The sequence below is a fragment of the Anabrus simplex genome, chromosome X (genome assembly GCF_040414725.1).
Source record: "Anabrus simplex isolate iqAnaSimp1 chromosome X, ASM4041472v1, whole genome shotgun sequence".
In the NCBI taxonomy this organism is placed as follows: domain Eukaryota; kingdom Metazoa; phylum Arthropoda; class Insecta; order Orthoptera; family Tettigoniidae; genus Anabrus; species Anabrus simplex.
Window position 1 is genome coordinate 151369698 of NC_090279.1, and position 18083 is coordinate 151387780.

Here is an 18083-nt window from a genome sequence, read left to right on the forward strand (position 1 = left end):
GTGGATTTTAATAATAAAATACGGTATTTAAATACCCTTATATACAACCGGACTGAGCCAGGATCGAACCTGCCAAGTTGGGATCAGAAGGCCAGCGCCCCAACCCTCTGAGCCACTCAGCCCGGCTGTAAATAATTTTCCTAAAGAATTTGATAAGTTTACTTTGAGATTGTAAACAATGAAGTATATGATAACTGCAACATTTTTCTCTTTATTAGGGCAAATACAAAACTCAAAACATCTCAGTTCCTTCTAACTCTGATATAGCCCACTCTCTCACTTACTGTCTCATATGTGGGAACTGTTGTGACATAATCTAATGCAGAGCTGTCAAAACTTTTCATGTATTGGGGCGCACATGACTCTTGGGTAAGGAGACACGGGCACCGTTTGATGATGATGATGATGATGATAATAATAATAACGGAAACATGTAAGCTAGGACTGAATGAACATTTTAAAATGTATCGTAATTACCAGTTGTGTGCGGTAAACATATTCATTACCCCAGCTGCAAAAAAGTTTTTTAACACATGGGGGACGGGCCCCGAGAAATCTCGTTGTACGCTCACCAGAGGTAGGTGATGGGCCCTGAGAAATCTCGGTTTTATTCACGACATTGTTTTTGGTCTTCCTGTGACATCTCTTGACCATACATTGAAGTATTTCGGACTTGCACATTGAGTAGAATAAATCATAGATGTATATCTGCCACTTTTCTTTTATTCACGGCCTCTTTTATTCTTTGATTTAGTTTCGAAACGTCGACTTTCTTTCTGCCGGTTCAGACAATGACAAGATGGAGCGCCTGTGGAATACGGTGTTAGCTGACGATGATATTTTAGAAGAATTATATGCCGATGAGCCTCCGTGGCTCAGACAGCAGCACGTCGGCCTCTCACCACTGGATACCGTGGTTCAAATCCTGGTCACTCCATGTGAGATTTGTGCTGGACAAAGCAGAGGCGGGACAGGTTTTTCTCCGGGTACTCCAGTTTTCCCTGTCATCTTTCATACCAGCAACACTCTCCATTCTCATTTCATAGCATCTATCAGTCATTAATAAATCACTTTGGGAGCGGCGACCCCATCGTACTAATAGCCTATATCTGCTTCATTCATTACATCCGTGACCCGGTCAATGACTGGAATGCAGGTTGTAGTTTTTTTGCTTTTTTATACGCCAATGATCATTGAAATGGATGTGGTGATAATTAATTAGTGGAAACTGAATGTGAGAGTGATAGTGGAAGTGATATTCAAGCCTCTACATGCCATAATTTCCCTAGTGTGCTTATTTATTCAAGTGACTCTGACGACGACAACGATGTAAACATTAATGATGTGTTAGGAATTGACACTGAAGATAGTTTTGTAAAGGCAGATCCACCAATTTTAAAGATAAAATCTTGACTGGTTTAATATTTATGTACATTTTTATAATCAAGTGCACCCTAGTATGCTTAGTAGAAAAATGTCCGGTCCACAGGGTATGTGACAAGCTCAAGCATCCGGTCAGCAATGTGTTAAATATAAACAATCGTAGCCCCACTACACTCTCTAAAGTCAACATTACCATTTTATAAGGCTGCATTTTTCGTGGAAAGGTTTACCTGAGAAAAATCTTTCAGGAATATTTTCAACCACATGCGTGCACATACTTCCAAATTGATATTCACGGCAGTGATGCCACCATCATAACTTAATCTATAGCAGATTATATTCTAAACAATGTACTTACAGTTTCATCCAGTGATGCTTTTTGATAGTACAGTAATGGTTTTAACAAAAATACACTGGGACTAACTGTTTGTTTTTTACTTCAAAAGTCTAATCTAAATTAATCAACAAAATTTAACTGGTATTTTACCGTCGTTGAAGTTTTATAGTTTCACTCGCATACTGAGTGTACATGCATCAACGACAAACAAGGGAAAATAATTGTCACGACTTATAACACACATTGTGTTCATGCGAAACTACACTACAAAAATTTACTATATACCACCATCACAGACAATCATTCACGCTTAACTCTGTGTTCATGCTGGGCAACCTAAATAGTTTTCTGCGGCTATCGGAACACATACTCTACACGCGCCATCAATGAATTGCTCAAAAAATCTCTTTATCTGCCGAAACCCAAAACTAAAATTTCTTCTATATCACAATTGATTTCATATACTGGCTCTATTTTTATTAGCAAGACGATGTGCAGATGGCTATACTGTTAAGATGTTGGTATTTTTCTTGCAGTCTCTAGTGTGTGGCACTGAAGACTTTGAGTGTCAAGTATTAAAACTAACACCCCTTACCTAAGCTAGCTGGCCTGTCACCGTAAATTGCTGTTGGAGGAGGGGCAACAGCGTCGCCTCGAGGAAGTTTCAAGTGCATGCGTCACCCAAGTGAAATAAATTTTTAAACATTATAAAAAGTGTTCTAAGGAATAATTAGAAAATGTTAATACAAAGTTCTTTACCACAGCAGCGCTGGGGTAGATGAGGTTCAGTGCACGCCACTGGTAATTACGTATTTAGTGTGAAATTGGGAATTGCATGTTCCCTGTAATTTAACCCACAAGCGGTTGCGTCACGGTCTTTCAGACTGGGTGCATTTTTTTTATTCTTTTAAATTACTCTTACTGTATACAGTTTTCTCCTTTCAATGGACTCGTCCACTACACATGTTTACATTCGCTGTTTCCCCTTCCATCACCAGTTACCTTATTACCAGTCCTTTACATTGTGTGCTATTCCTGACATTCACCATTTTCATTCTTTGTTGTCGGTATAGAAGTGTTTTGTGACTTTCATGGATATATTTTATTCATTAATACAATGTGTTTTACTAAAAAAGAAAACTGGTGTCCGGCCCCACGGTGTAGTGGGCAACGTGTTCGGCTGTCAACCGGCGGCTCCGGGTTCCATTCTTGGTCGGGTCAGAGGTTTCTAATTCTAAATGATTAATATCCCTGGCCTGGGAACTGGGTTTTTGTGTTGTCCTTAATGTCCCTTTCCTCACATTCAACACTTTACACTTCTGCCATTTCCAAATATATGCAGGTTCACAACATATGGTGCAAAGTAGGGACAAAAGATCTTCTTAGGTTGATGTCCTGAATAAATAGCATTAAAAAAAAACTGGTATTTAATTTTATGGATATGCTTTTCCTTAATAATATGATGTGTTTTGCTACAGAAACTGGTATTTTGTTTGATGGATATATTTTTCTTTAACCCATTAGTGCTGTGGGTTGCATATGGCAAAGATTTTTGTGCCTTTTTCTTTTAGTACTGTTGGCAACAAGAAAAAACCAGGAAGACTGTTGTGTCATCCGACAGTTAGAGAAGATAATACCAATATAGTTGGTCCGTTATTGGACATTAAAAATTATCCAGCTAACTCATTCCTGGTTGCCAGCGTTTTGCCCCAGTGTGCTAAGTTGGGCTCATCAGTTGGTAAATAGCACACATACCAAGACATATGGCTAGTGTATACCGTGAAGCCAACTGCATAGGTTACTTGGAGCCACCAACAGTGCCAATGAGAGACTTTGTCTCACTATCAAAAATTGATGCCTGCCTGCCATCAGGTCCTATGGGAATCAACATCTATATCAGTTAGAGAAGAGTTTGTAGAATTCAGTAATCATGTTTATTTAATTTTACAATGTATTGTTGTGACACAAGCAGTGGTGGACTGTTGGTTATTTTCAGATTCCCATGAAATGGCTGCCGGCTTTGTGTAAGAAGGATATAAAATCTATAAATGAAGTTGTTTCATTGAATTATGTTTACAGTAGTGTTGTGCACACTTCATTATATATGTTGTAAGCATTTGAAATACTATGGGTGCACAATGTCGTAGTAAATAAAATGGCGTATGGATTTTAGTGCCGGGAGTGTCCGAGGACATGTTCGGCTTGCCAGGTGCAGGTCTTTTGTTTTGACTTCCCTAGGGGACCTATGCGTCGTGATGCGGATGAAATGGTGATGAAGAGGACACATACACCTAGCCTCCGTGTGAGTGAAATTAACCAATGATGGTTGAAATTCCCGACCCTGCCGGGAATCGAACCTGGGACCCCTGTGACCAAAGGCCTGCACGCTAACCATTTAGCCATGAAGCCAGACAATGCCATAGTAGTGCTTATCAAATCATTAGCATTGACGTTTATGCTCAGTAAAATTGCTGCAGCTGTCAGATCATGATACTTTATCCTATTCATACATCTTCATTGCAGGAACGGATTTTCCCTTTTAGAAGCACTGGATATGGTACTGACTGAAGATCTCGATGGTGATATTTTTGTGGAACCGCACGATGTAAGTGAACTTACAGACGAGGGTCCCTGATGATGAAGATGATGGCGGACTTATTGATAATCTCAGGTCTCAACAGTTACATGCCAGTGCTGAAATGAAGCTTGTAAATAATGAAAGAATTGGGATTGATTACAATGTTGAGGGTGTGTTACCAGAGGGTCTACTGATGTAAGATCTGTTTCAATTCCTAAAACTACAAAAGAGCAGATAACTGACAGACAAAAGAATAAATCAAATTACAAACCAAGATGGACCAAAGGGGTTGATTTCAATATAGGGCAACTGTTGACATTTCCAGAGCCTAATTATAGCAGATGCAATTCCATGACTGTTGTTGACATTTTTGAATTGTTTGCAGATAACCAGCTGATCGAACATTTAATTTCAGAGACTAAAAAGTATGCAAAGTTTTTAAATTGAATGGACCCACAAAAAACTTCTAATGAAATTTGTTGCTTCATCCACATACTTTTCATTTCTAGATACAATAAGTTGCCCTCCAAGCATTCTTACTGGATCACGCAGGATGATATGAATACAATAAAAGACCACCATTATCTCTGTGCCTAATGTGCAAGTATTGAGAGTGGGTTTTTATCAGCCTCTAAAAATATTGACTACTGTGGTTACTCTATAGCAGGGCCATCCAGTCATTGCGCTCCGAGAGCGCGCCCGCGCTCGGGGAGCACTGGGCAGTCAGACTAGCGCTCCTTCCCCTTCCACCACTACAGTGTGGCAGCGAGGAGACCTGGGACAGACGGACGATGTTCGGACCGCGCTGACTAGATACGTACGTACAGATGTGCGGTCGACGGTTGTAGGTTTGTTGACATCATACTGATAGGGCTGTTTTGCCATCACAAATATACCGCATATAAAAATCAAAAGGTACTCCAATTATGGAATATGCAGGAAACGACATCAAGTGTTAAGTAAAGAATAATGTGATTTATTCAAATCTGAAATTAGAACATATCTGAGAGGAAAATTCAACAAAATTTTACAAATATGAACAGATAGTACAGACCTTGAGTGACTTTTGTTCAGTCGTTTTTACGAGCTTTTAGTTTTGGACCAAATAATCTTCTCCAAATTGAGTACAATATTTCTGGACACAGCTATTCTTAAACAATTGTGAAAGTTTCTATCGCTCATCGTTGCACGATGTTACTTTTGGTAAGCGTAAGAACCGTAAAGAAACGCTCACAAATGTACGTTGAGTCGAACATTGACAGAACTTTACATGCACGTTGATACAAAAGGGGGTATTCTTCTTGTGGAAAGCTGCTGTTTAAAATTCTTCTAAACTTCGTGACATTAGAAAGCGGTCTTTAAGATGAACATTGCACTGCAGTTCAGTCAACTCGTTGATTAAATTCCCTTCCATGAAGGGTTCCCCAGCTTCGGAAATTGCCAGCGAACATTTATAGCTTGCTCGTAAAATGGGTCCACCAACCTCACTCTCCTCAATCTCCTGTCAAAAAAAAAGGCAAGTCACAATTTTAGCGTTCTTCGGATAATTCAAACATTTCTTCATTCCCGTTTGTAAACAATCATTTTAAAATTTAAAATAATTAATACTTATAGAATAGTGCTGCCTGAAATTTCCTTTAAATTCTTCCAACTTCGATTAGCGACTGGCGTCTGTCAAATCACCATAATCATCCCTGTGGTTGGCGCTGTAGTGCCGTTCCAAATTGTGTTAATTTTAAACAGTCTAAATCTCGGTGGCACACTAAACATTTGGCATGCCCTTTATAAGCTGTACAGAAAAATGAAATTTCCCATTCTGCTTTATGATGTTCAGTCATGACAGTTGCGCCCGGCTCCATGGATAAATGGTTAGCGTGCTGACCTTTGGTCACAGGGGTCCCGGGTTCAATTCCCGGCAGGGTCGGGAATTTTAACCATAATTGGTTGATTTCGCTGGCAGGGGGACTGGATGTATGTGTCGTCTTCATCATCATTTCATCCTTATCCCGACATGCAGGTCTCCTACGGGCGTCAAATCGAAAGACCTACACCTGGCAAGCTGAACTTGTCCTCGGACACTCCCGGCACTAAAAGCCATACGCCATTTCATTTCATTTTTATGACAGCTGCGAAATTGATTTAGTTACACTCTGTCAACAAAGCGCATTGGACTAGACCAGTGATTGATGGATCAGCTGCTCGCTCAGCCAGCCAAGCTGCTCCCACCACTACCGAAACTACCTTTCCCCAAAGAGCTCGGAGCACTAGCTTGGAGCGCAGCCAGAGCGCTAGCGCTCGGGGAGCGCTGGTTGGATGGCCCTGCTCTATAGTGTGTAACAGCATCTAAAGTTCTTTGGTTCTTTGTATTCTTATTTTTAATTTTATTCTGTTCTTCCAGTGAATGTTTTGTTTTGACAGGCAACAAGCTGTACATCTGTCTTTCTGGACTGCAAACAAATACTTTCTCCTTTGTCCAATAATTCTATTTTTTAGCTGTGATGTAAATAAAAACTGATATTCCATATTCTTACAATAAATAATGCAAAGATTTTTCAATATTGTTATTGTACAACTGACAAAAATCACCTTGCAACCTAAATTCATGTTCCAAAACTCATATTACAACATCAAATATTTTATGCCTTCTTCTTCTTATACCACTTTTCCCACACTTGTGGGGTCGTGCGCATGTGTGTGTGTGTGTATATATATGTATGTATGTATGTATGTATGTATGTATGTATGTATGTATGTATGTATGTATGTATGTATGTATGTATGTATCTATCTATCTATCTATCTGGCCCTGTTTTACGGCCGGATGCCCTTCCTGACCCAACCCTATTTGGAGGGATGTAATCACTATTGCGTGTGTCTGTGATGGTTGGTAGTGTAGTGTGTTGTCTGAATATGAAGAGGAGAGTGTTGGAACAAGCACAAACACCCAGTCCCCAGGCCAGAAGAATTAATCAAAGGCGATTAAAATCCCCGACCTGGCCGGGAATCGAACCTGAGACCCTCAAAGGCCTCAACGCTGACCATTCAGCCAATCAGTCCGACCAAGTATCTTATGACCTAGCGGTCCCAAAATTCTGAAACTTGTTTCATCAGTTAATTTTGGTCTCAAACATGCAGTAAAACACATTAAATAAATAAATAAATAAATAAATAAATAAATAAATAAATAAATAAATAAATAAATAAATAAATAAATAAATAAATCTCTGAAATAAATTCATTCAGGTGCTAATGGGTTAATAAAACAATGTGTTTTGCTAGCAAAATTCGTATTTTATTTCACAGATTTTTTTTAATGATACAAAGTGTTTTTCTGTGTATTTTGTTTCATGGATTTGCTTTCCTTTAATAATACAGTCTGTTTTGCTATAAAAGCTATTATTTGGTTTCATAGATATACTTTTCTTACACAATACAAAGTGTTTTGTAAGAAAAACTGGTATTTCATTCCACGGACATGTTTTTCTTTAAAGATACAATCGTAGGTTATGATCTTCATTTCCATGTTGACGTTTAACTAATAAGATACAGTTTGAGGGATGTTCCACCATTGAACACATTGTAAAATACATTAAATTATAAGAAGACAGGTTTTGACTCCCTTGGAGTCATCATCAGTTCCTGTTGAAAATTAATTCAAGGGGAATCTGATAACAATCATCATTATAAGAAAATTTAAAGGTGATAGCCTGGAAATACATCAATGGGTTGCAAGACATTACTTTGAAATGCAACACATACATGGCAAGCAGCACTTGGAACTTAATATGTTCCTAGTTCTGGCCTAAACTGTACTGTGTTCATGGAACACGTAACACTGGAAACACATGCACTGATGAACACGTGACAGACACTTATAATGATATGAAACCTTGGCTCCCTAAGAGCATTCCTGGACTTGACAGTTCTGTTTCTATCTTTAAATAAATGGATAAAATACACATACCTTGAAACAAATGTACAAAGACATGGTTCTGGTCTAGACTGTCGTGCGTTCATAGACATGGAAATACTGGAATTTCTTGCACTGGTTGAAAACACTCTTACGATATGAGACACAATGATATGAAACAAAAACAGGTATTTTATGCTACTCAGTCAAATCAACCGTGTGCAACCCATCACGTGACCCCTCACAGGTTAAGGAACAGGGTATTGCTTCTCACATTCACTATTAAAACTGTAGGTTCCTAAACCTTTACACATGATCAGAATCACTGTATAAAATAATAATGTGAATTAATAACTAGTGCATAATTTTTGTGGTCAATATAAATGAAAATTGAGTCGTGAAAATGCAATTCTTCACTGAATATAAATAAAGTTTAAATCTAAGTTAGAGAAGAGCAAACAGAATTCATTCATTCATATCCTAAAGGCAAAGCCTTGTCACTGCAGCCACATTTGTCTCTCCTCTGCTGAGCATTTCAGGTCGACATATTTTTTTCAAATTCAAGCCTGTCCATCACAGAATCCAGATACTTCTTCCTCGGCCTTCCTCTTTCCTTCTTATCCAGAACTTTTCCTTCCAGCATAGGCGTGAGGAATGTGTTATGACAAAGTGTGTGGTTTAGTTTTCCTCTTTTTACAATGTTGATCAATTCCCTAGTTTCAGCTATTTCCTTAAGGACTCTATTGTTTGACCTTTTCTCTGTCCAACTTATTTTCAGCATTCTCCTCCATATCCTCATTTCCATAGCTTCCAGGCATTTTATATCCTGTTTTGCTAAGACAAAACACTCCACAGATACATTTTGGCAAATTCTTTCCTAATTTTAATGTTAATGTTCCTGCTTGACAGAAGCTGTTTCTTGTTACTGAAGGCTTGTTTATCTAGAGCAATCCTCCTCCTGATTTCTATGGTACACCTGTTGTTCTTAATGATAATACTTCCTGAGTAGCAAAATTGACTTACTTGTTGTACAATTTCATCACCTATCTTGTCCGACTCTTTGGCTGAACGGTCAGCGTACTGGCCTTCGGTTCAGAGGATCCCGGGTTCGATTCCCGGCCGGGTCGGGGATTTTAACCTTAATTGGTTAATTCCAATGGCACGGGGGCTGGGTGTATGTGTTGATTTCATCATCATTTCATCCTCATCACGACGCGCAGGTCACCTGCGGGTGTCAAATAGAAAGACCTGCACCTGGCGAGCCGAACCCATCCTGGGATATCCCGGCACTAAAAGCCATACGACATTTCATTTCATCACTTATCTTAATGTTTATTGGTATCTCCTCAGTTGATTTCTTGTTTTCAAAATGTTCAGTTTCAATTTTGATTCTTGTAGTGCTGATGTTAAAACTCATAGCATTTTACTTATTTCCCTCTCTGAATCTGCAATTAATGCAATGCCTTTGGCAAACCTCATACAGTGGATTTCTTGTCTGTTAATTTTAATTCCTTTGGTTTTTTGCTTAAGTTTTGATACGGCCTCCTCAATGAACATGTTGAGCAAAAATGGAGATAGCGCACAACCTTCTCTCACTTCTGTTGTTGTTTTTTTATTATTTTTGTACAGGAGTAAAATGAGTCTTCTGTCCCTCCAGTCCAGTCCCGTATTCTTCATGCTCCTAAAGAGCTTATAGAAAAATAGTACACTGCTTCTAGTCACTATACAATCCAAATTCTACTGAGGATTCTGTGGAAACTGTTCCATGGCCATGAACAGCAGATGCTTCGTGAGAATGTTGAGAAGGAAGGATTTATGAAACATTCACAATGCTGTTGTTTCCTGAAAAGTGTTAAATGGGAAATACCAAGTGTCAGCATATTCACTTCATCCGCCAGCCTTTCTGTATAATGCCTAGCATAATACCAATTTAATGGTCCGTTATTGGACATTATAAATTTTCCAGCTAGCTCGTTCTTGAGACATAGCTCTCATAGTGCATTGGCACTGCTGGTGGCTTCAAGTAGCCTATGCAGTGGCCTCCACGGTATGCACTAGCCTTGCATCTTGGGAGGTGTGTTAAGTCCCAACTGACGAGCCCAACTTAGCACATGAGGGCGAAATGCAGGCAACCAAGAATGAGTTAGCTGGGAAATTTATAACGTCCAATAACGGACCATTATATTGGTATTATAAATTTACTCATTCCGAACAAATATTGTAAGTTCCCTATGGGAATCAACATCTATATCATAATGCCTAGCACTCAACAGAAAGCAAGTACTGTATTATAATGTACAGAGTTGACACAATACACGGTGTACTTGAAAAGCACACAGCACCTGAAATATTGTCTGTAGAATGAGTACTACTGAAACTGTGAAGAGAGAGAGGCGAATCAGAGCTGTGGGAATGCCCGGAGAAAATTTAACAATTACTAGTATGTTCAAAAATATTCCAAAACTTTCAGTTATGGCCAGTGTTGGTACAATTAAATCTGCATTTTGAAGGTTTTAAACCTCATGGAGTCACTCACTCATTTGAAACGTTAGTAGTCGCATGGGGTGTTCACAGTACAACCTACATACAGACATTTTTTCCAAAAAATATATTTTATTATATGTAATATATATTTACAAATGAGACTAGCATATAAAAATCATAAAATGTGCAATATTTATCTAAAAAATCCAAGCATATGAAATTATTGCTCAATTTCTGCATTTCAGTACAAAATAAATGAATACAAGAATGTTTTTGAATTACACTCTATGTTTCTGTTATCAGATTGAAGTAAAGACATGTAAGAATACATTCAACATAACACAAGGTCAGAAACTTAGTCAGTATCACTTTGTGGTTCAGCTAAATCTTGCTAACATTTTTCACGCATATTCCTCATATGTTTCAGACACATCACTCTTCAACAGCAATCACAGTACGATTTGGTCTTTACATCTTTGTTTCTAGGGCATACTGTGCATCATAGTTGTTTCGGAGCTTACTGGGGCGGAAAGGAAATGGAAAGAGCAAACGCCTGAAAAACCTTACATCTGATATGTTTTTGACATTGACATGCTCTATTGGTGAAAAATATCTATTTCCCTGCATGGGAATTTAAAATATTCCATTCGGAATTGGTAGGCGGGCAATAATTCCATTGTGGAGATTTATCTCCTGTATGCAGTTATCAGACTGTGCCTCTTATAAGGGCTTCTGATAAGTTCACCTCCATACACCCCAGCGTCAGTGGGTAGGGTCTGACACATCCCACTCTGATGAGTCTAGTGTCAGACCTAAGACAAAACGCTGGTTAATAGAGCAAACGCCTGAAAAACCTTACATCTGATATGTTTTTGACATTGCTTACTGGGGCATCGGTCCCTGATGTAATCAAATCGAAGAACGTGCAACAAGAACAGGAATCTGTGTAGACTGATTGTTGCATGAAATACAGTGGATGTCGTTTGTTGTAATCATGGATAATGTTATCAACCGTATTATATAATCACTTTTGTGAAGTCCCATATGGACAAATACTGAAATATTGAAAATCTTCTGCTTATTGTGATCACAAAATCGATTTATGTTATCACACTTGTTTTCAAGGATTTCGTTGTCAAGTATGCGAGTAGAGTGCATTCAGAGAAAACGCTCCCAGCCTTTGAAAACGCATTTTTACACTGTGCCTATCTTCAAGGCCATTTTCACGTCTCATCTTTTGTAGCAGGTGTACGGCAGAAAACCAGTCAGCGCAGGTGGTAACCCTCCTGCATGCACTTTCTCTTTTGTTTCTTCCCTTACGGTAGTTAGCCAAAGACCACTCACTTGAGTCTTACTAAAGCTTTTGCACCGCAAAGTTCTTAGTGTAGTAGTGCAGTGATGGCTAGTGTGAAAAGCAAATGTAAAGACTTAAACATTGAAGAGAAACTTTCAATTATAGAACAATCAGAGAGACAATGAGAAGCAAACAACAATTAGAGACTATTTTACATAGCTGAAAACAATTAACTGTATTGCAGTGCTGTGTACCGGTGTCTATTTCATTGTAGTGCATGTAGCTTATGAATCAGTGTTTCATTGTAGTGCATGTAGGTTATGAATAAATACAGTAGGCTATCTATGAATTTTTATTTTCAGGCTACTGCTATCAATTGGTTAATGTTATCAAATTATCCGCGTACCAGAGTGATCATAATAAGTGGCATCGACGGTATATCTACTCCGAAACCAATCTGATCCCATAAGTCTTTGAGATTTTGATAAACACCTGCTAGTATCAGAATAGCAATCACACACTTTATTTCGGATTCATTGGTATGCTTAGCATCACAATCTCTCTAATAATTTCTGGCAATAGTGTCTATGTAAATGTTTGTGCAATTAGTAATAGTTCTGATCATTACATCATCCACGAATAGCAAAAAACACTCGAGCACTGACTTAGCACTTTTAGCACGGGCCTTGGCACCAGGGAGATGTAATACTATGTTTTGTTGATACGTCCTAATGTTCCGTGGAGGGGGATCTTTCTTCCACTTAGTCTGTTTATCTTTACCCAAGTAATGATTTCCTCTTTCATAGTGAACTGAATCATTATCACTCTGTCATTATCTTCTTCACTATCAGCCTCTGTATCACTGGTTTGGATAAGTTCCTCACAATTGTAGCTTTCTTCTGGAACTGACTTATCGAAATCATCTTCACAACTTTTATTTTCTTCTAAAAGTTTGTGTATTCTAGTCTTCTGTCATTCATAGCTACACATTTTCACAGAAAATGAGACTTCCATTACTCAAACGAGAACTGAGTACTGAGCCGGAAACGTTCCGATAATGGCTTTAAGAGTTCCACATTACAATTGTTTAAATGACACTTAGGCCCGGTTTCACAGTTTGAGTTTAAGCCGAAGCTTTAGTAAGCCACGCACGCCGCTTAAGCAAGGCTTACTCTTTGGCTTAAACACTACGAGTTTCACAGTAGGGGGACCATGTGCAGCTTTACTAAGCTGAAGATCTCCGAAGTTGGTAATGCTTGCGCATGCGCAATGATTCAATTCTCATCTTTGTTTACATCCGTAGCCTATGATTGATTGACTTGTAGGTTATACATCATTTATCAGCCAAGATAATTTAGAAAAATGAACGGAAAATGTGATTCCAATAATAGTAACAAAAATAAAGTTTAAAAAAGGTCACTCGCCCGTCCTGCTGACACGTATTACCACTACAGTCTAAAATGGCCATAACTTCTGAACCATTCATGCAAATAATGTCCTGACAAGGTTATTGTAATCCTTATAAAATACTGGAGGAGGTCAAACATTTTATTTCGATGAGGAATTCGAGGATAATATCGAAATATTTATTTAATGTTAAGGAGTTATATTTTTTACCGCTGAGTATAGCATAAAATCGCTTCTAGAGGGCAAACGGTTGGAAATAGGTATATACCATTGTGGACTTTTTTGTAGAGGTTTCTATGCTCTACAATTCGCATGCTTACACTTGGGGTCTGTCGTTGATGGTTCACGCAGCGTAAGCCAAGAAAGCAAGTGACCCACCGACATTTTTGTCTCTTTTACTGTATATCGGAACACGGAAACTGTATTATTTCACGAGCCTCGAAATATAAGTTATTTAATGTTAATGTTATAGGTTTTATGTCCCACTAACTATGAATTTGAGCACCTTCTCCACAGGACTGAGACAGGATCGAACCTGCCAGGTTGGGCTATAAGAAGGCCAGCGCTCTACCATCTGAACTGAATCCTTAGCTTAAACCTCAGTTTCATACAGCTTAAGCCAGTCACAGATAAGCTCGGCTTACCACTTGCACTCCCCACTGTGAAACTTGTCCAGAGTTTAAGCTCCCGCTTAAGCCCGATCCAAGGCTTAAGCGTATACTGTGAAACCGGGCCTTAAGGTCGAATCTTGTCCTTCCTAACATGGCATAGTCGAACAGTAAATGGTCCACTGTTTGAGAAGATCCACAAAAACACAAATAATAACCTGCAATGTTAATTTTGAAGCGTTCAAAGTAGCACTTAAACTTTCTATAACCAGAAAGAAACTGAGTGAAAATGAATTTGGGCACTTATGTTTTACACTGGAGTCGGTATGTCAGCAAAAAATGAAATTGTCTTGTGACAGACCTTTTTGTACTTGATGTCCAGAGGTTGTTCCACTGTCTTATTAGATATGTTTTGATTTGTGCTTTTGCATAGCTTGGGGGCAATTTGTTGTAGGTAATTTCTATGCTGAATGAGGAGGCTGCTTTTGTGAGAATTTCTGCCTTTTCATTTCCAGGGGAACCAGCGTGTCCTCGAATCCATGAAAGACAGATGTGGAGGCACTGCCATGCTGTAGATCTTATAGTAGCAGCTATTGGGCTGACATTGTGCTTGTCGTTGATTGTGTTCAATGCAGCCTGCGAGTCACTTTGTATCTGTGCACCACTCTTGTTGTGTTCACACCACTTCACAGCAGACTTGATGGCCAATAGCTCAGTTTGATATTCTGAGCAGCTGGATGACAATTTATACTGGGCTGGAAACAATTCTCCGTTGTTCTCATAGACAATGAATGTGCATCCCTCTTTGTCAGATTCAGCATTATTAGGTGTGCGAGAGCCATCTGTGTAAGTATAGTAGTCATGGTTGAGCGAGCAGCTATTGCAAACGTAGGTCTTGAAGGTACTAGGGTGACTGGATACCAGGAAGTGATAGTTCTTGTTGGGTTTTGTAGATGCAGAATTGTTCTCTGTTATTTCCAGCTGGCTGAAATGCATAGGATATGTTGTAGGTTAAACAAGACAGATTGTTGATAGGATCAATGAGATTAAATCCATGAGGTGGGACTTTCTTGCAGGGATCTGGGAGAGTGGAAGAGATTTCTAACCCTGCCGCACATTCATCTTCGAATTGTATTAATCTATTTTGGGTTTCTGGAAATCTGGTGGAGGCAGAACTGTTTCTGCATAATCTATATTACTTCCGGCTGGCCGGAAGATATCCAACATGTTATATGCGAAACGAGATGGGTTGTTGTTAGGATCGATGATATTAACACCATGAGCTGGCACTTTCCTCCCAGGGTCTGCAAAATTCACGTATGGATATGGTATACATATGGGTATAGGTGTTGTTGTTGTTGTGGTTGTGCTCTGTTCATTTTCATTTTCTCCCTGCCCCGGTGCTTCCGTCGCTTCATTTGCGTTGTTTCCTTGTCTCCTCCATCCAGTTCCATGCAGATAGTTTTTCCTTTTTACGTTTGGTGCGAAATTAATCAGTTCTTTCCTCACAGCCTTCATGTAGTTTTGTTCATCGCTGTCATCAGTAATGGCGGCACTGAAATTTGCAGCCCTGTTTCTCACCTGTACTTTCAGATTATTAGACGTCTTCAGTTGATCTTTCTTGCCTTGGTTGTCTTGAGTTTTGTTTGAAGTTCTCCTGTCCATTACTGCTTCCGGTTCAGGAGGACCCACAAAGGATACGGCCCTGTTCTTTATGTGCGAAGTTGTCTGATTTTCTTTGTTACTGGTTTTAATGTTCAAGGGCAGATTAGAAATTTTTTTCAGGAGAAGAATATCATCTTTGGAAACATTGACACCTATTTCAGATACATTCTGGGTGATTCTTAAAATGGGGTGGCTGGTTTCTGAGGTCTTCTGTACACTGGGGGATGTCCAACTGGATATACTGGGGAAGGTCCCATTGCGTACACTGGGAAATGTCCCATTGGATACGCTGCGGAAGGTCGCACTGCGTACACTGGGAAAGATCTCACTGGGTACACTGGGGAAGGTTCCACTGCGTAAACTGGGGGAGGTCTCGCTGGATACACTGGGGGAGGTCCCACTGGGTACACTGGGAGAAGTCTCTGTGTATACACTGGGGGGAGTCCTGCTGGGCACACTGGGCGAGGTCCCATTGGGTATACTGGGAGATGTACCACTGTGTACACTGGAGGAGGTCCCACTGTATACACTGCGGGAGGTCTCACTGTTACTGTGTACGCTGGATGTTGCATAGTTTTCCTTCAGTTTCTCATGCAGATGGGAATCTTCCAAGAACATGATAAAACTATTGTCATCTTCCCCAATATTTTTTCTTGTTCGCAATTTGTTCACACGATCGGATGACTTCCTATAAAATCGTGAGTTGGACCAGAATATCTTCTGTCTATTATTCCTAGACTGAAGAGTGTTCTTTTTTGGATACATTTCAGTTACTGTCTGAGTACTATTAATATAATCGTGCTGACTGGAAAAGGTTTTATCATCATCATCATCAGTGTTTTGTTCTGTAGCTCTGTCAAAAGAGCTTTGCGAAACTTCTTTTACCTCTGTTGAGTTTCTTTTCAGTAATTCATTCTCCACCGGAGGGATATGTCTGAATTCTGTGCCGTTCATTAACCTATTCATAACAAGAGGTGCATTTGCTTGTAGATAAGACATACTTGTCTCAGAAGAGTTCATGTCAAGGCTTTTAGAATAATGTCTTTTACTCAGCTGCCAGGTACTGGTACTTAACTTTTCATTCTTTAAATCAGAGAACATATTATTATTATTATTATCATCATCATCCTTGTTTTGTTCTCCAGATCTGTCTGAAGAGTTTTGTGAAACTTCTTCTCCCTCGATTGAGTTTCCTTTCAGCATTTCATTCTTCACCGGAGAAATATATCGGAATTTTGTACCATGCTTTGATTTAGTCCTAACAAGAGGTGCACCTTCTTGTAGACTAGATGTAATTGTTTCTGAAGAGTTCACATTGAGATTTTTAGAATAACGTCCTTCGGTATTTAACTGTCCATTCTTTGAACCAGGAAATATATTTTGACTCAGTATTTCATCATCAACATCCTTTGAGTTATCTCTATGACTCAAATAGAGTTTTGGTATATTTTCTTGAACAGTTTTGCTAACAGAATCATGTCCCTGTAAATTGTTTTCAACATGCAATATCATCTGCTTTTTTTTCATTGAATCATTTTGCAGTTCATCAGTTTTTGTGAGACTGTCATCTACAACAATTGGTTTTCTTTCCTTTGCTGGTCTTTCTGATCCTTGCTTTTCAAGAAGTCTTAGAGAGACAGAAGTATTTCCAAATTTTCTTCCTTTTTTATGTTGACTTTTTAATGCATTAAATTGAATTGCAGGTTTTGGTGTTAACATTAGTACTTCAATAATTCTTTTTGAATGAAGTTCATCTTTACTCATCTTTTCAGGTGAATAGGATAACTGCACTTCATAATATCGTCTATATTTCTTTTGTCTTTGTTTATCCTTTGATGGTTTCCTGTAATATGAAATGATCCTTTTTGCATTTTTATCTTTCTGCCTTGATCTGGGAGCTTTGTCAAGCTTAGCCTGTTCATGAGTAATATTTTTGTGAATTTTTGAGATAATAGTTCTATTTCCTGTCAACAATGGCTCAATTACATTAATTATCTCACTGATTTTGATTTTCTTGTCAGTCCTGTTGTTATCAGAGTAGTACGAAGGACTCTGCAATATTCCCTCAAGCACACTATTGTTTTCTTCTGTATTATTAGTTGTAGTTCCCTCTATATTTCTGATATATACATTTTTCAAATGTTCGATGGACGAGTTTGATAATTGTAATAGCAATTCACCCTGTCCCTCAATAAATGAAATTGGTTCGATTCTATGAGAGCCTTTGAATAAATTTTGTAACTCTGATGATAAAAGTTCACTTTTGGGCTTGTTAGTCAAGTCTAGATCAATTCCCTGAGTTCCATTGGAAGAGTCTGGCAATTGTACTGATACAGATTGATTTTGTGATGTATTAGTCAAATCTGGATCAATTTTGTGAATTACACTGGGTGAATTTTGTATTTCTGATGTTAAAG